This window comes from Salvelinus sp. IW2-2015, unplaced genomic scaffold (genome assembly GCF_002910315.2).
Source record: "Salvelinus sp. IW2-2015 unplaced genomic scaffold, ASM291031v2 Un_scaffold83, whole genome shotgun sequence".
In the NCBI taxonomy this organism is placed as follows: Eukaryota; Metazoa; Chordata; class Actinopteri; order Salmoniformes; family Salmonidae; genus Salvelinus; species Salvelinus sp. IW2-2015.
The window spans coordinates 2,868,859-2,894,843 of NW_019942514.1; the positions used below are offsets into that span (position 1 = coordinate 2,868,859).

Consider the following 25,985-nt stretch of genomic DNA (forward strand, 5'->3'; position numbering starts at 1 on the left):
ACCATACCGGGGTGTACGTATTACCAAATGTGCACACAAGGGGCACCATTTCTTATTTTTTTACCGCACAAAACAATTTAGGCAACGGGGATCTTGATCCAGGAAGGGATTGAATGTCTTTGATGTAACCGAGAAGCTTGATCTTGACGTCTAGCCACTTAGCTAGCACGTTAGCAAACCAAATGCACAGCTGGAGCTCTGAGCTGGATATCATTTACTTGACACAGATTTCTTATACTTAGTTATAAGCAGTGGCGTAGCACGTGCCCCTGCGTGGTGGGGGTGCCTCCAACATAATTGTTGTATTATATTTTTTTGCGGTATTGGAAATCATACCGTCGGTATTTCGAAATACCCCGGTATATGGTATATCTCCCAAGCCTAGTTGCCATGGTAAAGGGCATAGACTGTATTTGAGTAAAGAGACTGTATGAATGTGATATGCTGTGTCATATCTCCCAGTGGTAGAGGCTAAAGTGGCTATATCCCAACATATATTGTAATCAGCTATATTTAAAGATGGCTCTGACAGTAATGTGTCAATCAAGCTGTCTCTGTGTGCGTATCCCAGACACATTTATGGGTCTGTCTGTCTCTGTGGACTCGTGTAGCAGGTAAGCTGAAAACCTAGAGTCCTCTCCTCCTCACTCTCTGTATAGTTCCACCCCTTTCCTCAGTTTATTTCCATGGGTTTATTACTGTATGTGTCATTAAATACCGCTGCATTATAGGCCAAGAGGGGGGGGTTGAGGCTCCCGTCTCTGCTCTGTCGCAGCGGCAGAGCTACGCCAGACAGTGTGACGTCTGTTCCCCATTCACCACCGACAGCATTACACAACTCCGCCTCTGTTTCTCTCCCTCTTCTTATCTTCCTCCCGCTCTTTCTACTGCATCTATCTCGCACTTTTTGCTCTCATTTTCCTCTCTGCCTACCTTTCCCCATCTCTCTTTATTTCTCTCCCTCCCACTCTTATCTTCCTCCCTCTTTCTCTCTATCTCCCCCTCTCTTTCTCACTCTCCTCTAGCCTGTGATGATGAGTGCAAGAGAGTGCTGCATTCCTGCTGCAGTGTTCCGGTCTGGCAAAGCCCTGTTCAGCATTCTGTGGGCTCACTCCCCACCGCGTTGTAGCTTGCTCGCTCTCTCACATGCTGTCTCGCATGCTGTCCCCCCCCCCCCKCCKCCACACTTAGTTACTCACCCTTCTCTCTCGGCCTCTCGCACAAGAGATGCAGTGAATCTGATGCGCCCACAGTGCCACCTTGCAGCCGCAGCGGGTGTCTGATGCCAACACTCTGGCTGCCAGGCTGTGCCAACCGGGGAGTGCTGGCACCCAGACAGACTGACAAAAGACATCGACGGAGAGAGGGAGGAAGAGGGTATATGTTAATCAACCTTTAAAAAAACATTTTATTTGTCACATGCGCTGAGTACAACAGGTGTAGACCTTACTGTGAAATGCTTACTTACATGCCCTTAACCAACAGTGCAGTTCAAGAAATAMGGCTAAGAAAATATTTACAAAATAAACTAAGGTAAAAAATATAATCAAAAGTAACACAGTAAAATAACAATACCGAGGCTATATAGAGGGGGTACTGGTACCGAGTCGATGTGCGAGGGTACAGGTTAGTCGTACATGTAGGTAGGGGTAAAGTGACTATGCATAGATAATAAACAACAAGTAGCATCAGTGTAAAAACAAAAGGGGGGGGTGCCAATGTAAATAGTCTGGTTGCCCTTTGGTTAATTGTTCAGCAGTCTTATGGCTTGGGGGTAGAAGCAGTTAAGGAGCCTTTTGGACCTAGACGTGGGGCTCCAGTACCGCTTGCTGTGCAGTAGCAGAGCGAACAGTCTATGACTTGGGTGACTGTAGTCTTTGACAATTTTTTGGGCCCTTCCTCTGACACTGCCTAGTATATGGCAGGAAGCTTGGCCCCAGTGATTTACTGGGCTGTACGCACTACCCTCTGTAGCGCCTTACGGTCGGATGCCGGGTAGTTGCCATACCAAGCGGTGATGCAACCGGTCAGGATGCTCTCGATGGTGCAGCTGTAGAACTTTTTGAGGATCTGGGACCCATGCCAAATCTTTTCAGTCTCCTGAGGGGGAATAGGTGTTGTCGTGCCCTCTTCACGACTGTCTGGGTGTGTTTGGACTATGATAGCTTGTTGGTGATGTGGACACAAGGAACTTGATACCCTCGACCCACTCCACGACAGCTCTGTCGATGTGAATGGGGGCGTGTTTGGCCCTTTTCCTGTAGTCCACGATCATCTCCTGTGTCTTGCTCACGTTGAGGGAGAGGTTGTTGTCCTGGCACCACACTGCCAGATCTCTGACCACCTCCCTATAGGCTGTCTCGTCGTTGTCGATGATCAGGCCTACCACTGTTTTGTCGTCAGCAAACTTAATGAGGGTGTTGGAGTTGTGCTTGGCCACGCAGTCATAGGTGAACAGGGAGTACAGTAGGGAACTAAGCACACACCCCTGAGGGGCCCCCATGTTGAGGATCAGTGTGGCAGATGTGTTGTTGCCTACCCTTACCTCCTGGGGGCGGTAACGTAAGTGCTACGGGGTGGTAGTCATTAATGTAGGTTACTTTAGTTTTCTTGGGCACAGGGACTATGGTGGTCTGCTTGAAACATGTAGGTATTACAGATTCGGTCAGGGAGTGGTTGAAAATGTCAGAGGAAGACACTTGCCGGTTGGTCCGCGCATGCTCTGAGTACACGTTCTGGTAATCTGTCTGTCTCCGTGGCCTTGTGAATGTTGACCTGTTTTAAGGTCTTGCTCACACCGGCTACGGACAGCGTGATCACACAGTTGTCCYGAACAGCTGGTGTTCTCATGCATGCTTCAGGGTTTCTTGCTTCGAAGTGAGCATAAAAGGCATTTAGCTCGTCTGGTAGGCTTGCGTCACTGGGCAGCTCGTGGCTGGGTTTCCCTTTGTAGTCGCCTTTTGAAGCGTCTTTGACTTGTACCCGAGGGCATCTGTTTTGTTTCTTCTCCCACTCACTTGCTGTTGCCGACATACATGAGCACTCTCTCTTGCTCACTCACTAACATACTTACGGTCTACTTGACACATACATTACACACACACACACACACACACCAGGGTTTCCGTTAGGAAAATGTGGCGCCGGAAAACGTGACCGGGAAGATTTGAATTTACCGGCCATTTGAGAAATTTACCGGACCCATATGCATTGGGTGCATAACCTATTAGGGTGTCAGAAATGACAGAAATCACATTTTAGATTATGGTAATGCATCTTGACAGAACATGCAACTCATGTAATGAATCAGCCAATAAAACCATAATTTTCAAACATTTGCCAAAATGCAATTTGTGTGAAGAAGAAAAGCACCATTCTAAACAGTGTACCTGATTGTGGTTCCATATGTTACATTTACATTACATTTAAGTKATTTAGCAGACGCTCTTATCCAGAGCGACTTACAAATTGGTGCATTCACCTTATGACATCCAGTGGAACAGCCACTTTACAATAGTGCATCTAAATCTTTTAAGGGGGGGGGGGGGTGAGAAGGATTACTTTATCCTATCCTAGGTATTCCTTAAAGAGGTGGGGTTTCAGGTGTCAGAGATGTGACAGAGATTAAAATATGTTAGAAACTTAGAAAGAGGGGGAATCTAAAGATGCAACAACTAGGATGGTTGCTAATATGACTAGGATTGTGCCTTTGGCTTCTGGACAAAGAAGGAAAGTTGATAAATAAACMAATAAAACAGGAGAGAAATGGCATAGCGGTGGGACCAATAGGGAAGTAAATACTTTTGRCAAAATGATATACAGTTGATGTCGGAAGTTTACATACACCTTAGCCAAATACATTTAAACTCAGTTTTTCACAATTCCTGACATTTAATCCTAGTAAAAATTCACTGTCTTAGGCCAGTTAGGATCACCACTTTATTTTAAGAATGTGAAATGTCAGAATAATAGCAGAGAGAATTATTTATTTCAGCTTTTATTTATTTCATCACATTCCCAGTGGGTCAGAAGTTTACGTACACTCAATTAGTATTTGGTAGCTTTGCCTTTAAATTGTCAAATGTTTCAGGTAGCCTTCCACAAGCTTCCCACAATAAGTTGGGTAAATATTGGCCCATTCCTCCTCATTAAAATGAGTTTTAATGACTCTAACCTAAGTGCATATAAACTTCTGACTTCAACTGTAAATACTCCTGTCTATACAGAAAGATAATCATTCAAAATACTTCTGGTGTAACTGAGTCAGGTTTGTAGGCCTCCTTGCTCGCACAAGCTTTTTCAGTTCGGCCCACATTTTCTATAGGATTGAGGTCAGGGCTTTGAGATGGGCACTCCAATACCTTGCCTTCGTTGTCCTTAAGCCATTTTGCCACAACTTTGGAAGTATGCTTGGGGTCATTGTCCATTTGGAAGACCCATTTGCAACCAAGCTTTAACTTCGACTGATGTCTTGAGATGTTGCTTCAATATATGCACATAATTTTCCTGCTTCATGAAGCCATCTATTTTGTGAAGTGCACCAGTCCCTCCTGCAGCAAAGCACCCCCAGAACATGATGCTGCCACCCCTGTGCTTCATGGTTGGGATGGTGTTCTTTGGCTTGCAAGCCTCCCCCTTTTTCTTCCAAACATAACGATGGTCATTATGGCCAAACAGTTATATATTTTTTTCATCAGACCAGAGGGCATTTCTCCAAAGTGTACGTTCTTGCAGTTGCAAACCGTTGTCTGGCTTTTTTTATGGCGGTTTTTGAGCAGTAGCTTCTTCCTTGATGAGTGGCCTTTCAGGTTATGTCGATATAGGACTCGTTTTACTGTGGATATAGATACTTTTGTACCTGTTTCCTCCAGCATCTTCTCAAGGTCATTTGCTGTTGTTTTGGGATTGATTTGCACTTTTCACACCAAAGTACGTTCATCTCTAGACTGAACGCGTCTCCTTCCTGAGCGGTAAGACTGTGTGGTCCCATGGTGTTTATACTTGCGTACTATTGTTTGTACAGCTGATGTGGTACTTTTAGGTGTTTGGAAATTGCTCCCAAGGATGAACCAGACTTGTGGAGGTCTACAATTTTTTTTCTGAGGTCTTGGCTGATTTCTTTTGATTTTCCCATGATGTCAAGCAAAMAGGCACTGAGTTTGAAGGTAGGCCTTGAAATACATCCACAGGCACACATCCAATTGACTCAAATCATGTCAATTAGCCTATCAGAAGCTTCTAAAGCCATGACATCATTTTCTGGAATTTTCCAAGCTGTTTAAGGGCACAGTCAACTTAATGTATGTAAACTTCTGACACACTGGAATTGTGATACAGTGAATTATAAGTGAAATAATCGGTCTTTAAACAATTGTTGGAATAATGACTTGTCATGCACAAAGTAGATGTCCTAACCGACTTGCCAAAACTATAGTTTGTTAACAAGACATTTGTGGAGTTGTTGAAAAATGAGTTTTAATGACTCCAACCTAAGTGCATGTAAACTTCTGACTTCAACTGTAAATACTCCTGTCTATACAGAAAGATAATCATTCAAAATAGCCACAGAAGAATCGAGGATCATTAGCATCTTTTGAAAAATATCTGTGGGTTGTTTCAAGTCACAAGCCCATAGTCCAATGCTTATTTGGGAACAACTCAAATAATAAGTTGCATGGACTCTGTGTGCAATAATAGTGTTTAACATGATTTTTTTAATGACTACCTCATCTCTGTACCCCACACTTACAATTATATGTAAGGTCCCTCAGTCGAGCAGTGAATTTCAAACGCATTCAACCACAAAGACCAGGGAGGTTTTCCAATGCCTTGCAAAGGTCACCTATTGGTAGATGGGTAAAAATATATAAACAGACATTGAGTATTTTGTTGAGCGTGGTGAAGTTATTAATTACACTTTGGATGGTGTATCAATACACCCAGTCGCTACAAATTTAGTCGTCCTTCCTAACTCAGTTGCCAGAGAGGAAGGAAACCGCTCAGGGATTTCACCATAAGGCCAATGGTTACTTTAAAACAGTTACAGCGTTTAATGGCTGTGAATGGAGAAAACTGAGGATGGATCAACAACATTGTAGCTACTCTACAATACTAACCAAATTGAGAGTGAAAAGACAGAAGCCTTTACAGAAAAAAAATACTCAAACATGCATACTGTTTGCAACTAGACAATGAAGTAATACTGCAAAAAATGTGGCAAAGCAATTAACTTTTTGTCCTGACTACAAAGTGTTATATTTGTAAGGAACTTGTCTATCAGCACTGTATTAAAGACAACAATTGGTAAAAGAAAATTGTGATATACAGTGGGGCAAAAAAGTATTTAGTCAGCCACTAATTGTGCAAGTTCTCCCACTTAAAAAGATGAGAGAGGCCTGTAATTCATCATAGGTACACTTCAACTATGACAGACAAAATGAGAAAAAAAAATCCAGAAAATCTAATTGTGGGATTTTTAATGAATTTATTTGCAAATTATGGTGGAAAATAAGTATTTGGTCAATAACAAAAGTTTATCTCAATACTTTGTTATAAACACTTTGTTGGCAATGACAGAGGTCAAATGTTTTCTGTAAGTCTTCACAAGGTTTTCACACACTGTTTRTGGTATTTTGGCCCATTCCTCCATTACTTACATTACTTACTTAAACATTTAATTTTTTTAAATAGCCCAAATCCGTGTCCAAAAATACAGATTTCCGATTGTTATGAAAACTTGAAATCGTCCCTAATTAATCGGACATTCCGATTAATCGGTCGACCTCTAGTCTCGATCCTAACTAGTCTCCCATGATGCTGCAACCACCATGCTTCACCGTAGGGATGGTGCATGTTTTCCGTCAGACGTGATGCTTGACATTCAGGCCAAAGAGTTCAAACTTAGTTTCATCAGACCAGAGAATCTTCTTTCTCATGGTCTGAGAGTTCTTTTTTTTTTTTACATCAAGATTGTACTATTTCAATTCATAAGATTCATACAATACATTTATGGATATATCATTTTTAATCCCCCCCCCCCGGCAATATGATAACATAAAATGTACAATAAATTAATTAATCATGATATAATTAGTTTTTATTATTACATAGGCTATGATGTATTGTTCAGTAGATTTACTATCACAGAAATAGGCTCAAATTGTTGATACACATTCATGGATGTAAAGGCCCGTTGGTTAAGATTTCATAAATGTCCACTGCTGCTTTTTTCCCATGTGTCCACAGTGGACTCCTTGGCCCTGTGGGATCCTGGCCGTGGAGAGCTCCATAAGTACAATTTCCTTAAATGCGAGCAGCCATTGTTGCAATGGTAACCGACAATAATTTTCTTAGCTGCTGTGGTTCTTGACAACRACACTCTCCGTTGGTGTTCTGACAAGTGCAAGTCAGTCATCACCAAGCAACATCACTATAGGATCTGATGGCAATATGTCATCTATAAGTACAGAGATGACATTGTTGACTTTCCCCCAGAATTSAACCACCTCCTGGCATTTCCGCAGCACATGCTGAAAAGTACCAAGGTCCCCTGTGGTGCAGAACTCACATAATGGCGATGGACTAATACCCATGTGATGCCTTTTTTGAGGTGTTAGATTGGTTCTATGGCATATTTTGTAATTAATGAATTAGTGATTGGGGTTTCCAGATGATCCTAATATATTTTTTTCCATACTCTCTCCCATTTTAGTTGTCTGTCAGCAAGTGTAAAATCATTTTCCCATACAGTGGATAAAGTAAATGGTTTTTGTGCTGCTAGAATTGACTGTAGATATTAAAATCMACTCCTTTTGAGGGCCGTCTGTTCGTTAGAAGTTTGACCAATGGGTGTACTGCTAATTCTGCTCCCCAGGGGAACCCATAGGCTTGCAATGGATAGGCAGAGTTGAAGGTAAAGACTAAATGATGAACCTGGGACATTAAAACACTGACGGATTTCACATTCACATTGAATATGTCTTTGAAAGTATAAATACCTTTCTTAGACCAAGAATCTGATATAAATGGTTTCTCACACACTAASAATTCTTTGTTAGGCCATATTGGAGAGTCCATTTAAGTCGTTTTCCACACATTTACTGAGTATGCTATAATGGGTCCAAACAATAATGCAAATATTTTTAGGAGTCAATCCAGAAAATAATAAATATTGTAATCTAATTGATGAAACGATTGACTCTTCTATAGCACGCCAAGGAACAGAAGCCTCTGGGTTTAACCAGGTCTTCAGGAAATTCATTTGGAATGATGGGTGATAAAAGTTTAGATTAGTCCACGTGATGCTTTTTTTCTCTGTAGTGTTGCATATTTAATCTGTGGTCGCTTTCTCCTCCAAATGAACTTCTTTATGACGGAGTCAAGTTTAGACCAATTGTCTATAGGAGGAGACAGTGGTAACATGGAACTCATAAAATTGATACGAGGGAGGACATTCATTTTAATATTTGAGATTCTAGCATGCAAAGAAGAGGCCATAGCGGACCATCTTTTTATGTCTTAGGATATTTTGAAAGGTTTCTAAGTAGTTCTTCCTGCAAGTAGTGTGAATAGAGGGGGGATATAGTAATGCCTAAGTATATATTTGTTTCTTCACTGAGATCATGGGTGGTAGTTGCAGGCTTCTCATAGCTGAGTTAAGTAGAGCTGATTTTGTTTTTTCATGGTCAGAGTCCTTTAGGTGTCTTTTGGCAAATTCCAAGCAGGCTGTCGTGCCTTTTACTGAGGAGTGGCTTCCGTCTGACCACTCTACCATAAAGGACTGATTGGTGGAGTGCTGCAGATATGGTTGTCCTTCTGGAAGGTTCTCCCATCTCCACAGAGGAACTCTGGAGCTGTGTCAGAATGACCTTCGGGTTCTTGGTCACCTCCCTGACCAAGGCCCTTCTCCCCGACCAAGGCCCTTCTCCCCGATTGCTCAGTTTGGCCAGGGCGGCCAGCTCTAGGAAGAGTCTTGGTGGTTCCAAACTTCTTCCATTTAAGAATTATGGAGGCCACTGTGTTCTTGGGGACCTGCAATGGTGCAGAAATGTTTTGGTACCCTTCTCCAGATCTGTGCCTTGACACAATCCTGTCATGGAGCTCTACGGACAATTTCTTTGACCTCATTGCTTTGTTTTTGCTCTGACATGTACTGTCAACTGTGGGACCTTATATAYACAGGGGTGTGCCATTCCAAATCATGTCCAATCAATTGAATTTACCACAGGTGGACTCCAATCAAGTTGTAGAAACATCTCAAGGATGATCAATGGAAACATTTGAGTCTCATAGCAAAGGGTCTGAGTACTTATGTACATTTTGCAAAAATATCTCAACCGGTTTTCGCTTTGTCATTGTGGGGTATTGTGTGTAGAATGATGAGGGGGGGGAAAATAATTTAATTTTAGAATAAGGCTGTAACGTAACAATGTGGAAAAAGTCAAGGGGTCTGAAAACTTTCCAAATGCACTGAAGGGTGGGACTAAAAACAAGATAACTAATGTATACCATGTCCATAAAATCTATATAGGTTCAGAACTTTTTGTGAAACAGCACAGTTAGAAATACACTACCGTTCAAAAGTTTGGGGTCATTTAGAAATTTCCTTGTTTTTGAAATAAAAGCACATTGTTTGTCCATTAAAATAACATCAAATTGATCAGAAATACAGTGTAGACATTGTTAATGTTGTAAATGACTATTGTAGCTGGAAACGGCAGATTTTTTAAATTGAATATCTGCATAGGTGTAGAGGCCCATTATCAGCAACCATCACTCCTGTGTTCCAATGGCACGTTGTGTCAGCTAATCTAAGTTTATAATTTTAAAAGGCTAATTGATCATCAGATAACCCTTTTGCAATTATGTTAGCACAGCTGAAAACTGTTGTTCTGATTTAAAGAAGCAATAAAACTAGCCTTTAGACTAGTTGAGTAGCTGGAGCATCAGCATTTGTGGGTTTGATTACAGGCTCAAAATGGCCAGAAACAAATAACTTTTTTCTGAAACTTGTTAGCCTTCATTTCTCAGAAAAATAATTGACTATTTCATGTGAGAAATTGCCAAGAAACTGAAGATCTCGTACAACATTGTGTACTACTCCCTTCACAGAACAGCGCAGAACTGGTCTCTGACCAGAATAGAAAGAGGAGTGGGAGGCCCCAGTGCACAACTGAGCAAGAGGACAAGTACATTAGAGTGTCTAGTTTGAGAAACAGACACCTCGCATGTCCTCAACTGGCAGCTTCATTAAATAGTACCTGCAAAACACTGCACTCAACGTCAACAGACAAGAGGCGACTCCGGGATGCTGGCCTTCTAGGCAGAGTCACAAAGAGAGCCATATCTCAGACTGGTCAATAAAAAGAAAATATTAAGATAGGCAAAAGAACACAGACACAGGACAYGGCAACACTGCCTAGAAGGCCAGCATCCCGGAGTCACCTCTTCACTGTTTATTTCTGATCAATATGATGTTATTTCAATGGACAAAAAAATGTGCTTTTCTTTCAAAAACAAGGACATTTCTAAGTGGCCCCAACTTTTGAACGGTAGTGTATATGGCAAATATAAATAAACTGGATGGTCTTCAGAGATGGATGGGAGGGGTTGAGYGTAGCTGAAGGATGGGATTAAAAACAAACAGAAGATTACTCATGTGAAATATATTGTGTCTGTAAAATCTATATAGTATGTAGAAGCCTAAGTGTTGTCCATTAGTTTACTCCAATTAGAGGAGMGGTGGTAGAGTTAGTGAAAATTAATAAAGGAAAATATATTTWAAAAATATCTATATTTACCAAAAATATGGGGGATTYYAAATGAAGCTTTGATGGAAGTTACAATCTATTTGCAATYTTGAAGCTGATCTTTATACAACACATTACTCAGTACCACTCTCCATATTTTGAAGRGTAGTGGTGGCTGCATCATGTTATAGGTATGTTTGTAATTGTTAAGGACTGGGGAGTTTTTCTGGATAAAAYAAATTAACAGAATGGAGCTGAATACAGGCAAAATCAGAATAAAAATAAATGGAATATCACAGTCAAAATCCAGAGGTAAACCTGGTTCAGTCTGCTTCCCACCAGACACTGGGAAATGAATTCACCTTTCACCAGGACAATAACCTAAAACACAAGGCCAAATCTACACTGGAGTTGATTACCAAGAAGACCGTGAATGTTCCTGAGTGGCCAAGATACAGTTTTGACTTAAATCTGGCAATACCTGAAAATGGTTGTCTGGCACTGATCATCAACCAACTTGAGAGCTTGAAGAATTTTGAAAAGAATGCGCAAATGTTGCACAATCCAGGTGTGGAAAGCGCTTCGAGACTTACCCAGAAAGACTCACAGCTGTAATCGARTGCCAAAAGTGCTTCTACAAAGTATTGACTCGGGTGTGAATACTCATGTAAATGAGAGTTCTGTATTCATTTMTAATAAATTTGCTAACATAAAAAAAKAAAACATGTTTTCACTTTGTCATGATGGATTTAAGTCAAAACTGTAACTCGGCCACTCAGGAACATTCACTGTCTTCTTGATAAGGCTTCCGTCTTTTCACTGTCAATTAGGTTAGTGTTGTGGAGTAACTACAATGTTGTTGATCAATTTTCACTTTTCTRCTACCACAGTCATTAAACTCTGTAACTGTTTTGAAGTCACCATTGGCCTCATGGTGAAATCCCTGAGCGGTTTCCTTCCTCTCCGGCAACTGAGTTAGGAAGGACGCCTGTATCTTTGTAGTGACTGGGTGTATTGATGCACCATCTAAAGGGTAATTTAATAACTTCACCACTATTATTGCACACCGAGTGAGTCCACGCAAGTTATGTGACTTGTTAAGGACATTTTTACTACTGAACTTATTTAGGCATCCTTAACAAAAAGGTTGAATACTTATTTACTCAAAACATTTAAGCTTTTAATTTCAGAAAACACAATTCCACTTTGGCATTATGGGGTATTGCCTGTAGGACCGTGACACAAAATCTCAATTTAATCAATGTTCTAGTCAGGCTGTAACACAACAAAATGTGGAAAAAGTCAAGGYGTGTGAATACTTTCTGAAAGACTATCTTCTTTCTAATGTTATCAACTTKATTTCTCAACTCCTAATGCCGAGGAAGTTCTACTCATTGGAGCCAATTAAACTTACTGGAGTATCTGACATAGGCTTTGAAGAAGCACCCGCAAATAGGCTACCAGTGCGCCAAGTTAAGCTTTCTTCACTTGGACATACATGTTTGGCTAACCTTTGTTTTAACCAGCTAAACAGATGCTCTTAGCGAAAATGTGTTTGGAGTTTCCTTTCAAGCTAATAGGCTTAGTTTACACTTCCTCTCCCAATTATAATATGGGGAGGTCAAAATAATGCCAAACGGTATCTAACGAATCTCTTCATTTTAAAATGTTGATTACTTCTCCTTGCCATTATCATTCACCTGATGATAAGAAAAGATGTGTGTTTGCCTGGGAGTGAAAAGGTGGAAGGCCTCCGTATTAGAATGTCCTCACTGTCCTTGATGGTCATATTGCTGTATTGTATTGTCCCTGACTTGTGTTGTGCTGTAACCTTGAGCTGGTATAACGCTTTGAGCCTCAGTGCCAGTGTGCCCTCCCTGTAACCCCCCCCCCTCCCCCCCTTCTATTGATGCTGACAGGTACATCTATTATGGCTGGTGGTGGTAGTGTCTGTGGAGGCTGATAGCAGAAATAGTGGGCTGAGGGTGGTGGGGGGGGGGGGTTGATGTTTGGAGGAGGTTGAGATTTCCGTGGTGGTTGGTGATCACTCAAGTACAACACAACTCTTAAAAAAATAAATGGTTTTATGTGTGTGTGTGTGTGTGTGTGTCTACATAGACAACGTATGGAAGCAGTCAGTTAAGTGTCAGGAGACTTGGTGGTTTGTAAAGACTCCATCCATCATTGTGGGCCACCTAACTGATTAGCCCTCATCTCCTCTCTGGCCTAGTGGGAGAGGGGGAGGAGAGATTGGGGGTGGTAGGCGGAGGTGGAATCATAATGAGGTTGTTCTCTCTGTCCTTGAACGTGGATGGTAGTCAATAGAGGAGAACAGAGATGATTCAGCTGCCTTGGGATATAGAAAAGCAGTGAAACGTCTCACCATTTTTAAGGATTGTATTTATTTGACAAGGATAGTGGACATTAATCAACATTTGTCTTCACATCAATGTAAATGTGCTGGATACTAAATAACATTTAGGCTTGTATTAGATATTAATTAGATATTAATTAGATATTGAGTTATGTTTGTTTTTTAAATTGGTGTGGATTTCTTATTGCATGTGTGAAAATGCTTGTGCATTTTATTAAAGTGGCTTTATGCTGTAAGAGAAGTGGAGAATTTTCAAGCTGTGTGTGTATCTCGTCTAATGGTAAATTAGTAGAGATCTCGGTTGTGTTGGTATGAGTTTGAATGTACACCACAGTTTGGAATTCAGCATGTGTATTTATGTGTGTCAATGGTTGTTGGTTGTCAGACAGTCTGTGGGGGGTAGAAACTAAGTTATTGTTCTTTCAGTGAGTGAGCTCCCAATGTCCCTTCCTCTGTAAACCGTTTGTTTGCTGCCGGCCAAAGTAAACAGTAGGTTGCCAGTCAGTGGCACACAGTGGGAATTTCTCTCTCTTTTCTCGCTGACTCTCTCGTGCGTGCGTGTGCGTGCGTGCCACTTTCTCCTTTTATCTCTCATTTTCTCATCCCTCTCTCTGGCCATGGGTACGGTCTCCAATCACCACCACTCTTATCGACTAATTTAAGTGCTCCTCCTAGTTACAGCATGTTCAAGCACCATGATGTTGCCATGTTCAGCAAACACAGTGTTATCAGTTATCAGCACCACACAAGGTGACACATGTTGCATTCCTGCCTGAGCACGTCACCAGGCAGCCAATCTGCCATTAGTCTCGATTAGAGCTCCAGTAGAGAGGCTCTTACCTAACTGTGATGTGAGCAGTGTACACTAATTAAGTCTGTTTGAGCAAACGCATCCAGGGCCCTGTTTATTTGGTCACAATGTAGCAAAAACGTTTTGCAACAGAGAATGAAAATGAACTTTTCCGTCCAGGTTTAAAAATCTGGTTTTAACCTGAGCACTGCTGCGTGGGAGGCTTTCGCTCTATTGCTGCAGCTGCCTGCAGAGGTTATAGTTGGCGGTGTGTAGCGATCAGACTAAGGGAGAGAGAGGGATGCATAGGCAACACGGCTACAGCCATATAGCTAGCTAGCTGGTTGTGGCCTACTTTTAATTTCACAAATTTTTAATTCCATCTTGCGTTGCATTAGTGACCTCTCACTGTACTTGCTATACGTTGAGGCTCTTTGCCGCTTTGATTGGCCAACATAAACAACAAACTGCACACGTGAAGGCTATCGGTCGGCTACCGGTCTTTTTATGGGGCGCACCGTGCACATCATAAAAACGTTTTGTTTTATGAAATTAATCATTTGAAATGTTATGGTATATCCTTGTATGTAACAATGTCAAATGGATATTTTTTATTTCATTTAGAAAAAGCTTTTTCTGTGTTTAAATCTGGTTAAAAAGGCCTTGTCTTTTGTCTGGCAAAAATGTATGCTCACAAGTATTCGTATACTAATGTATGTTTTAAATATTTGTATAACAGTGCACATCCCTAGTTACGTGTTGGTGGTATTGAGGGTTATTGAGGCTGTGTATGTACGATGTGTTCATTGAACCTGTCGAGTGTGTGCATGCGCTAAGCGCTTCCGTGCGTGTGTGTGTGTGCTAGAGACCATGTCAGTTAGCATGTGTGTTCATGAGCGATCATGTGAGTGTAAGTATGTACAGTATGTTCCTAGCACCTGTACGGTGTGCTCAGACAAGTAGCCTTATGTGAGCGATGCAGGGTCAGGCCTCCCAATAACGACCARACTCTCTCTCCCTCTCTGCCCGTCTGTTCCCACTTAGCGATCCTGCCTGTTGCGTAAGCTCTTCTCTCTCTCCTTTAACTGCCCAAGGCTGCTTGCTTCTGATGACGTCATTACTTACTGAAGGGGAGGGGGTGTTTAGTGCTGGACTCACAATGGCTGGTACACTTCCTCTACCTGCTAGTTTCACAACATGACTTCCCTCTGATCAACATTCCTACATTCCCAACACTTCCTTAATTAAAAGCGATCTTTCTTACTCACGTTCATCATTCCCATTGTTACAACAGCTACACACACACACAAATGTGCCCATCTCGAATGTGGGCCTATGAATCAGTAATAACTATAACATTAATAATCATCACACTTCACACTTTTTGTGATCAATGTCTGTCAGCAGGGATGCAAACTAGACACCTTTCGGGGGAATTTCGCAGTTTTTAATCCAAAATAGGTKAACTACGTGATTCGTGTAGATCCGTTCACATAACAGAAGGCAGCATGTGACTGAAGATAGAAGAGACAACCTACTTGCTAGTTATGGCATCATTGTGCGCTCTGAAAGACAGCGGAGAGTGGAAAGGCAGTTTGCCAGTTACAACACTAGCGCGTCCCCGACAGCGAAGAGGTAGGTGAGAAGGTGATGAKGCATACTTCATGAGCTGTAACCGCAAAACAACAGGGCATTTGGAAAGTTTGTGAGGGAGCAAGTGTGGTGGAACAAGAATTGTTAGCATTGTGAAAATTTGCTAAATTAATGTTTCAACATCAGATTAGCGTTAGCTTGAGAAACCAATTAGCCAAAATATTATTAACTGGTATACGACTCCTTGCCGTTCCTCAAGCTATAACACACACACACATATACACACACACACACACACACACAGTCTTGATGCCTAGTCAATATGTCTGTCTGTGACTCCAATGTGACCTGGGGACAAGGGCCTAGGAGTCATGTGGCGTCTCCGTGTCAAAGAGTGTCGTTCACTGGCCTTTCGACCCCAGACTGTATCACGGAGTTGTAGAGTTGGGAAATGGCTCAAGAGACCCTGGCGCCATGTCATCTCCGAGCACTGTAAATAAGTCTCATCTTGTATTTAGATTTAAGTGGGTACCATCACGGACCCTTGCTGCATCCCAAATGAAACCCACTATTCCATAAGTACCTATGTCCTAACCCACTCACTATTTAACTGTTTACAATGTTTATGACACTTAAGGGCCGGCGCTCCACTCACACCAGTCGCTGTTTGTTTTGCTGCCCAGTTCCCCTGAACAGTTCGTTTTTCGAGCTCTTAGGCCGACATTCCAGACGTGGTTAAAGTATGGAGGGACAAATATTTTGATTGGGAGCTGAGAGGCCCTGAGGGGAAACGGCAGCCATTGTTGGGGCACTGTCCCCGTGAGGTAGCAGTAAACACTTCCCACTGGAGACTGCGACCACGAAGGCGCTTAAGAACCGCAGTCGCCCTCAGATGCACACAAGCTGCTGCAACTGGTGTGCCAAAAAGGAGGAGCGGCCAGTCGTGTCAGTGCTATTCATGTGGTACTCACGTCCACCCACTCTCCGCTTGATCAAGTTGTCTGTGTCCTGAGCCTCCCCAGATCTCCAAATATCTTCCTCTATGGTCTGCTATTGCAAGAGGGCTATCTAGCAAAGGGCTAATGTTTTGGTGCTTTCTTTTGATGGAGACGTGCTAATATTGCTGCTGTTRGGCTGCCAGCCAGGCTCCTAGGGGCTCTGAGTCATATTGGTACTGTTTAAAGTCATGTCCTTGATCAGGTCATACATTTTGGAGAGCCAGAATCATCTGTCACTTGAAAGCTGACAGGGCTCATGTTGTAAATTGCACTCTGAAAGAGAGAGGAATGAAAACAGTGTTGATTTTGGCAGCTATTTTAGATTTAGRCTTAACTAAAATATATTTTTTCACATTTCGATTAATTTCATCCTTCATTAGTTTTAGTTATTAGTCGAGGGTTGGTCACGTTTAAAAGTTAAACAAAATTAGGACGTTAAATCCCTAACCAAAAAACAGAATTACCACTAACAGGTCCTCATCAAGGGAAAAATACAAATGTAACAAATAACTAACGCAACAATGCTGTAAGTTTAGGGGGAGAATATGCATCTTTCAAATGATTTGCCACTGATATAAATCGCTCCGCACATCATCACGTTGGAAAAATGSCAGAGAAAGGCAACCGCCTGCTTTGTGAGTCTGCTGCTGCACTGTGCTTTTAGCTGTCCCAACGTTACAACGTAGTGGTTGGTGCTTTGGAAACATGCTGATGTACAGACTGACTGCTGGGAACATGTCTACAACTTCATCAGAAAGCTGTCAAACTATTGCCCAAGATCCCTAGCTAGCTAGCTAAAWTTCCGTCTCTGTGTTTGTCAGTGAAGCTATGCTAGCAGCAGGCACTCTACAACAAGCGAAATCAATCAACAGCAAGTGGCCACACAATAAAGGGCTAAGCAGCCATGTGTTCAGTTTGAGATTCAGCCTATGACTGGAGTAGATGGAACGTCATTGCCCCCTAGCGGTCATACACAATAGGACCTCCATATTCTGCGTTGTGAATTCAAGTGGAATTTTATGAATTTAGTTTGAATGTTAAGAAAAATGTCACTTTGTCACATCCCTAATTTAGTCACATATTCATTGCATTTTTGGGGGGGATTAAATAATTAATATTCACCTCTAACGTCCATCGTGTACAAAGATAGCCTTGTCCAACTAGACCTACTATCCCCGTGTATACCTTAGCTGGCATCGTTGGTATTGTGGCAGATTGTAACCAATGTAAGTCCTAATTAACCATGTAGACTATATAGCCTTGGCTAGCGGTTAAAGAATTTACAGCTGATTTTTCTCCCCATCATAAGCYTTGGAAGGGGGTAAATAACCATTGATTTCCTTGAAAGGGGGATAATCTGAGCATTCCAACAAATCCTTAAGTATTACTGTACTCCTAATATTCAGCGAATAGCATTAGAAATATGAAAGCAAAGATGATCAAATACATTTTTGTTATTATTGAGGTAAGATACAAGTGTCCTGGCTGTGCATCAGTTCAAAAGAGACACGAGTGATTGAAGTGTGTGTGTGGGAGCAGCCCACACAACTGTAAGATGTTATCGGCCAATGACAGGATTGCATGAAATATTCTGCGAAGCCATGCATGCTTATGATTGGACAGCATTGATGAAAAGGAACTTCATGTGAAATTGACTGTCCATTAGTCTTACATGGAATTCTCGTCTGGTTGCTTTTTTTGTAAACTAAAATGATAACTAATTTGTAATAGTTTGTTTTCTTTCAGGGTGTCACGTTATCGTCAATAGTTTGTTAGGAAAAAGTTTTTGGACAAAATCTTACTCTTTTGCCTTCTTTCATACTTTCTCTCTTACCTCGTGCTTTTAATGGTTTCTGCATGCTAGTTTAGTTTTGCTCCTAGCAGAACTCGGTTAGGTGATGTGAACATCTGTGCCTCGCATCCTCCCTTAAAACACATTCGCTTGGAAAAACGAGAAAAACGCAGCAATAGTACTGTTTGTCCCCCTTGAGGTGCCGTAGCAAGTATATACTTCCTCAAAATAGTCCGAATGAATCTGATGACTCAAATCTTTAATACATTTTGACGTTTTTGCCGAGGAGGATTTATTTAATCCATTTTAGATTAAGGCATAACATAAGAAAATGTGGAAAAAGTCAAGGGGTCTGAATACTTTCTGAAGGCACATTGTATTTCTCAATTGAAAAAATTTGCATGAAAACAATTTGTCTCTGTCATTCAAACATTTCATTTMAAGAATCCTTACGGTTGACCAAAAACAGACGAAGGGGCGTGGACTTCGGCTACCGAACTTTGCCTTGCCTCAGGGGGYYYAAAAWYTGTGRYCYKYKASKSSKYAKAKAKAKAAACATCACAAAATGTCGTAATACTGTATGTGCACGAACTGTTTCGGATGGGAAGCATGTGAACGCCTTTACTCTCTATCCTCCCTGCCCATATCTCTGTGAGTGATATGCTGTTGGCGGGTGGAAGCAGGGCCTGGTTGTATCTGTGCCAGGGCCTTACCACCCACAGCAGGGGGAGGCTGCATACCCAGGTTGATTGGGGACCCAGAAAAAGTCTGTGGGTTGCTGGGGTGGTATTGAAGAGGAGATGGGAAGGGAATGATGGCAAATAGTTTGATCATTATAACCTTGTAAGGAGTTAATCCAGACTGTTTTTGTGTCTAGTGAATGGAACTTTGAAGGAGCTGAGTCAAACACCACAAGACCACTGCAGAACGTTGTTGTCCTATCTCTTCTCTTCTGTCTCAGTATGTGTCTCTGTCACCCGCTCTCACCTCTCTTTTTGATTTGACTAATTCTTCTTCACAGACACACACACTGACTCAAACATGCAGACTCACACATACTGTTTAAACACACTTCAGCGCATGTGCACAAACACTTTTGAGACCAATGCAGACGTTCGGACACACACACACACACACACACACACACACACACACACACACACAGAGCTAGATGGTTGAAAACAGGCCACCTGGGTCCAGGGAGACAGTCACCCACACCCAGGCAGATTATAGCGCACGTGCTGGGCATAACTACTCTGATTAGACTGGCCTCTTTCTCTCCTTCTGGTACCATGCAAATATTTATCCAATAATCTCCCTTTCCCTCTTTTCTTTGGAAGGACAGCCGTTTCGGCTTTGTGACTCAAAACAAAACACTCCCTGAATAGCAAAACCTGAAGTAAAGAGGCCAGCTTGTTCCTCTTAGAAAACCCCAATGTATTCAGACAACTTCGAACGACTCCAAAACCAGACTACATTGAATGGTTGCGTTTCAAGAATGCCGCACACACTGAATGGGAGATTTGGGAAGAGATTGGGGGGAAATAATGATGTACTATTGAATAAGCCTCGAAGGCATTAGTTTAATATGTGTGTTTGCTATTGTCGATTTTTATATTTTCTTCAGCATTGGTTTGTAGCACGGACGGACCTGTTATGAAAATGTGAAAGTAGTTACTTTGTTTGTATATTGTTTTGTGAAAGGGCACAGACAACACAGCAACATTAGACAACTGGGAAAAGTTGTTACTGATGTCATCCCAGGAAAGCGGCATCATCTTAGTCGCCATGTCACTGTGGTCAAAACGGATGCACTCGAGCGTAAACAACTCTATTTGTCTATGAAGGAGGACATTTCATTACTCATACTGTATACAGTCATTTCACTCATTTCTCGAGGAGAAAAGATCAAATGTATTTTTTGTCCCATTTCAGTTGTATTTCATGAACAGTTACAGTCCTGAACCACGATTCTATTGAAACATCAAACTTACTTTCATAACTTAAAAAAAAAAAGAGACATGACAGCACAAGAAATGACAAACCGAACATTATGGGATGGTTTTCTCTTTCTTGGAAAAACAAAAAAATGCAGCACAAGCATCAGGTTTCAACCATCTTGTTGCTTTCACTGGCCTGCCAGTATCCAGCAGCGCAGCTGAGGGCGGCCAAGAGTCCCATACTTCCAGGCCTCAGTGTCTTAGCTACTATCACACCACAAACAGACACAGACAGACCATGTGAAGATGAGGTTGAGGCCATTGTCATTGGCTACGGGCACCGAGCCGTCGGTTATTAACAAATGTTTGAGGAATATGAACCCGAGGCTAGACTTCCAAAGTCAAGTGCAAGGGAAAGTAAAAAAATATATATATTTCTCTCCCTCCCTCTTTCATGGAGGGAACAGAATGTACTGGGAGCTGCAGGCAGGAAGAGAGTGGCTAAGGCCCTAATGATATGGTGCATGATTGTAACCTTGGTGCAGCACAGAACAGCGGCTCACTTCGCTTCTCCAGTGGCTGGGAGCGCTTTCACTTCCAAAACGCTTTGGTGTTGTTGGCACCAGTACACGATCTGGCCCCTCTCTCACTCTTTTCTCTCTTTCTACTCCTAACTTTCTCTCTTTCRGTTTCCTTGTCTTTATGACGCTCTCTTGCTCCTCCATTTTTGTTGTTGTTGCGTGTTTTCTATTTTCCACTTCTTTTATCTCTTTGTCCTGTTCCCTCGCTTTTGTCCTCTCCGGCTTGTCTTCACCTCTCTGCTGCCTCTTCCTTGTCAAGTTTGCAGTGAATCTTGTCCTCTGCCACTCTCTAGGTACCGATCCTTACTGAGTCCCACCTCATATAATCCTCTATCCCTCMGACCTGGACCCTCTTAAAATACAAGCCTTGAAATGCCCTGGTTATTTGACCCAGAATGCCCTTTTTCTCTTCCTTTTGGCAGTTGCTCAGTGCCCCCTTTCCCCTTATCTCAATTACATTAATTAGAGTTTAAAAAGTTCAGGCGTTCTATTTTAAATATTTCCCTCGTTGTTGAGTACAGTACAGAGGCAATGACTTCAGATGATGGGGTCTCGGTTAAACCAACGTCTGTCGATCAATAGCTCCGAGGCAATGGTAAGTATTCTCTTTCTGTCCATCCCTCAGTCTCTTGTTTTTCTAACTGCAGTGTTATGGTTGGTTATGAACAGACCTAGTTGTGAGGAATGTGCTCAGGAAAACAAGGGCATTTGTAGCTTCCCCCTTCAGGTTTCTCATAATTGACGAACAAAGCAATGTTCTCTCAGGAATGAAACAGCGTGTTCTATTTGGTCGCCGTTGTAATTGCCTCAGCAGCACCCCCTTCGTCCCACCCCCGACTGCTTCCAAACCTGTTCTTGCCCAATCAACTCCACACCTTTGCCATTGTTCGATAATAATGGAGACAAATCTTGTGACCACATCGCCTAATCATTCAAAATGTTTGGCGTTCGGCACGGTGTGGCAGGTTGGGCGTCTAGAGAAGCCAAAAAATGAAAGGGTGTAGCCCCTCTCGTTCCTCTTGGGCACCCAAGTGTGCAGTCTTGTCGCTTCACGTTGTGTGCCAGACTCTCATTCCTTTGCCCCTCCGTTAGGCTGGCATGAATGCAGCTAATGAGGCCATAGCTCCGATAAGCGCAGGTATGTTGATTGCCTTGGCAGATGCTGCCTTGCCAGAGTCGCTTTGCACGCACTGCTGGTTCTTAAAAGCGTTTAGCTGGCGCGGTTGGCGTGCGTGTCTGAGAGTGGGGAGGCTGGGACCGACCTGGCATAGCGATATGGGGGCGACTGCCAAGACGGGAGTCCGGCCCACTGGGGCCATTTGGACCAGGCCTGGCCCGCGATCTGAGCACTTTCAGCTGTTCTGACCCAAGAGACTTGACTTTATGAGACACACTCAAGAGGGAATGGCATACGTGAATACCAGACTTAACAGGCAACATCTGAATGATGTTACACGAAACAGTAAAAAAAAAAAAAATTGATAGGTGTTTTGGCCTAGGACTGGACAGGAAGTTCTGGGAACCACGGCAAATACATTCTGCATTTTCAATTGAAAATAGACTCCCAACAATCCCCAAAAGATTACAAAACCACCAGACCTCATGAAAGAGGAGAATAATTCAACTGCTTTAGCGAAATGCTTTGATTTTAAAATGTGATGTTTTATGAAATAATCACTGCCATATTTACGCTCCCTGGAAATTCACTTGATTCATGTTGAACAAGGCGTTTTAATGATTTGTGGGCAGAGTGGTTGGGGCAATACACAAAATGAAATGAGATTAAAAAAAGAAATGGGCTCTGTTGAAACAGGCCCTAATAACAGTTTAACAGTTTTACCCATTGGAATACAATAGACCAACATTCAAAAGACAGATGGAAGGATTCAAGTAGGCTTAAGTGTGTTACTCATACACACAGACACAAGATTTAGGATTATTATACTTTGATGCCTAGTTTGTTGGTCATTGACGTTGGTGATTCAGAAAATCAATCCCTTTAGTAGTCATTTTCCAACACGGCGGTTGGAATCGACCATGAAGGCCTGATTCACGCAGTCTCCTCTGAACAGTTGATGTTGAGTTGTGTCTGTTACTCGAACTCTGAAGCATTTATTTGGGCTGCAATCTGAGGTGCAGTTTATTGCCTGTTTTCTGGGGTTGATAACTCTAATGAACTTGTCCTCTGCAGCAGAGATAACTCTGGGTCTTCCTTTCCTGTAGCGGTCCTCATGAGAGCCAGTTTCATCATAGCCCTTGATGGTTTTTGCAACTGCACTTGAAGAAACATTGTAAATTCTAGAAATTTTCCGGATTGACTGACCTTCATGTCTTAAAGTAATGATGGACTGTTGTTTCTTTGCTTATTTGAAATCTTCTTGGACTTAGTCTTTTACCAAATATGGCTTGTGACAACACCACTAAATGGCTCAAACGCATTAAGAAGGAAAGAAATTCKAAAYATTTACTTTTAAGAAGGCACACCTGTTAATTGAAATGCATTCCAGGTGACTCATAAAGCTGGTTGACAGAATGCCAAGAGTGTGCAAAGCTGTCATCAAGGCAAAGGGTGGCTACTTTGAAGAATCTTACATTTTTMGCTTACTACATGATTTCATATGTGTTATTTCATAGTTTTGATGTCGTCACTATTATTCTACAATGTAGAAAATAATTACAAAAAAATAAGAAAATCCCTGGAATGAGTAGGTGTCCAAACTTTTGACTGGTACTGTATATGAAAAATTAAACTTGCTCTTGATTACATAAGTATTTAGTCAGTACATGTTAGAATCACCTTTGGCAGTGATTACTGGGGTGAGTCTTACTGGGTAAGTCTCTAAGAGCTTTCAACACCTGGATTGTGCAACATTTGCCAATTTWATTTTTTGCAAAATTCTGCAAGCTCGTTCAAATTCGTTGTTGTTAATTGCTGGACAACAKTTTTCCGGTCTTGATTTTCAAGCAGATTTAAGTCAAAGCTTTAACTCGGCCAGTCAGGAACATTAACTGTCTTCTTGTTAAGCAACTCCAGTGTAGATTTGACCTTGTGTTTTTGGTTATTGTCCTGCTGAAAGGTGAATTCATCTCCCAGTGTCTGGTGGAAAGCAGACTGAACCAGGTTTTCCTCTAGGATTTTGTCTGTGCTTAGCTCTATTCCGTTTCTTTTTTATACTGGAAAAACTCACCAGTCCAAGCATACCCATAACATGATGCAGCCACCAGTATGCTTGAAAATATGGGGTGTGGTACTCAGTAATATATTGGATTTGCCCCAAACATAACACTTTGTATTCAGGACAAAAAGTTTATTGCTTTGCAACATTTGCCACCATGCTCAAAGGGATATTCAGTGTCTTTTTATTTTTTACCCATCTACCAACAAGTGCCCATCTTTGCAAGGCATTGGAAAACCTCCCTGGTCTTTGTGGTTGAATCTGTGTTTGAAATCCACTGCTGAACTGAGGGAACTTAGATAAATGTATGTGTGGGGTACAGAGAGGAGGTAGTCATTCAAAAATTATGTTAAAAACCAGGGGATAAAATGAACACCCGCAAAATCCGGGTAGATTTAGCGATTGGCGGGTATAAATGTCTACTTCACCAGCCACATTGGCGGGTGGTCTATTTGCAGGGCTCTACAGTGCAAGCATTACATTCGCATTTGTGAGTCAAAAGCAGTGGTGGAAAAAGTATCCAATTGTAATACTTGAGTAAAAGTAAAGATACCTTAATAGAAAATGACTAAAGTAAAAGTGAAAGTCACCCAGTAAAATAATACTTGAGTAAAAGTATTTAGATTTAAATGTATTTAAGTATCAAAAGTAAATGTAATTGCTAAAATATACTAAACTATCAAAAGTATAAATAATTATTAAGCAAATCAGACGGCACCATTTTCTTAATTTACGGATAGCCAGGGGCACACTCCACAACACTCAGACATAAGCTCTGTTGTTTTTCAATGTTAGTTTGAATCTGCTGCCTCAACTGATAACGAATAAAAGCGGTCTACTACTAGTCACATCCCAAATCTCACAGACAGTGACATGGCTCAAGTGGCTCRGTTACCACGGTAACCTCCCACCCTTAAAGGGGCAGCTGAAAATTCTGTCTCTGATATTTTGGTTAAGACTCGGGTCTGAAATGAAATTGAGCAYTCTACCACATTTACTTCTTACGAATACATTTCTTGTTTTAGAAACATTACAAAGCATGGTCATCAGTTTTTTTTAAATGTAATTATGGCGTACTAATATTTTGGCTGGTGATAAAACAGATTGGCTGGTGGGGCAAAAAGTACATTTTGGGCCCTGTTAAACACTAATATTGCACACAGAGTTTGTGACTTAATATGCACATTTTTACTCCGGAACTTATTTAAGCTTGCCATAACAAATTGGTTGAATACTTATTGACTTCAGACATTTCAGCTTTAGGCCAGTGACACAATCTCAATTGAAAATTCTGTCTAACACAACAAAATGTGGAAACGGCCAAGGGGTGTGAATAGGGCTGTTAACCATTAAGCATTAACCTCTCTTGGGTACGTGAGACGTTAGCGTCCCACCTCTTCAACAGCCAGTGAAACTGCTGGGCGCCAAAGTCAAATACAGAAATACTCATTATAAAAATTCAGAAAACAAAACATATTTTACATAGGTTTAAAGATTAACTTCTTGTGAATCCAACCACGGTGTCAGATTTTTKAAATATGCTTTACGGTGAAAGCATARCTTACGATTATTTGAGAACATAGCCCACTAGACAAATCATTACAAACAGTAACCAGCCAAGTAGAAGAGTTACACAAATCAAAAATAGAGATAAAATTAATCCCTTTGATACAGAGCTTTTTCATGCGTGAGACCGAGACAGTGCGTTTCTTGTTTACCTTTTAAATTGACACGTTATTGTCCGGTTGAAATATTATCGATTATTTAAGCAAAACCAACCTGAGGATTGAATATAAACATCGTTTGACATGTTTCTATGAACTTTTCAGATACAATTTGGATTTTTTTGTCTGCCTGTTTTGACTGCGTTTGAGCCTGTGGGTTACTAAAGAAAACACGAACAAAGCGGAGGTTTTTGGATATAAAGAGACTTTATTGAACAAAAGGAACATTTATTGAGTAAATGATGTCTGCTGAGTGCAACCATATGAAG

At 41.6% G+C, this 25,985-nt stretch overlaps 1 protein-coding gene across 3 annotated transcripts in view; it reads left to right on the forward strand.

Annotated features, from left to right (window-relative positions):
- The window catches only part of LOC112068084 (leucine zipper protein 1-like), a 95,861-nt gene that overhangs the window by 27,849 nt on the left and 42,027 nt on the right, over positions 1 to 25,985 (forward strand). The gene's annotated exons all lie outside the window — the stretch shown is intronic.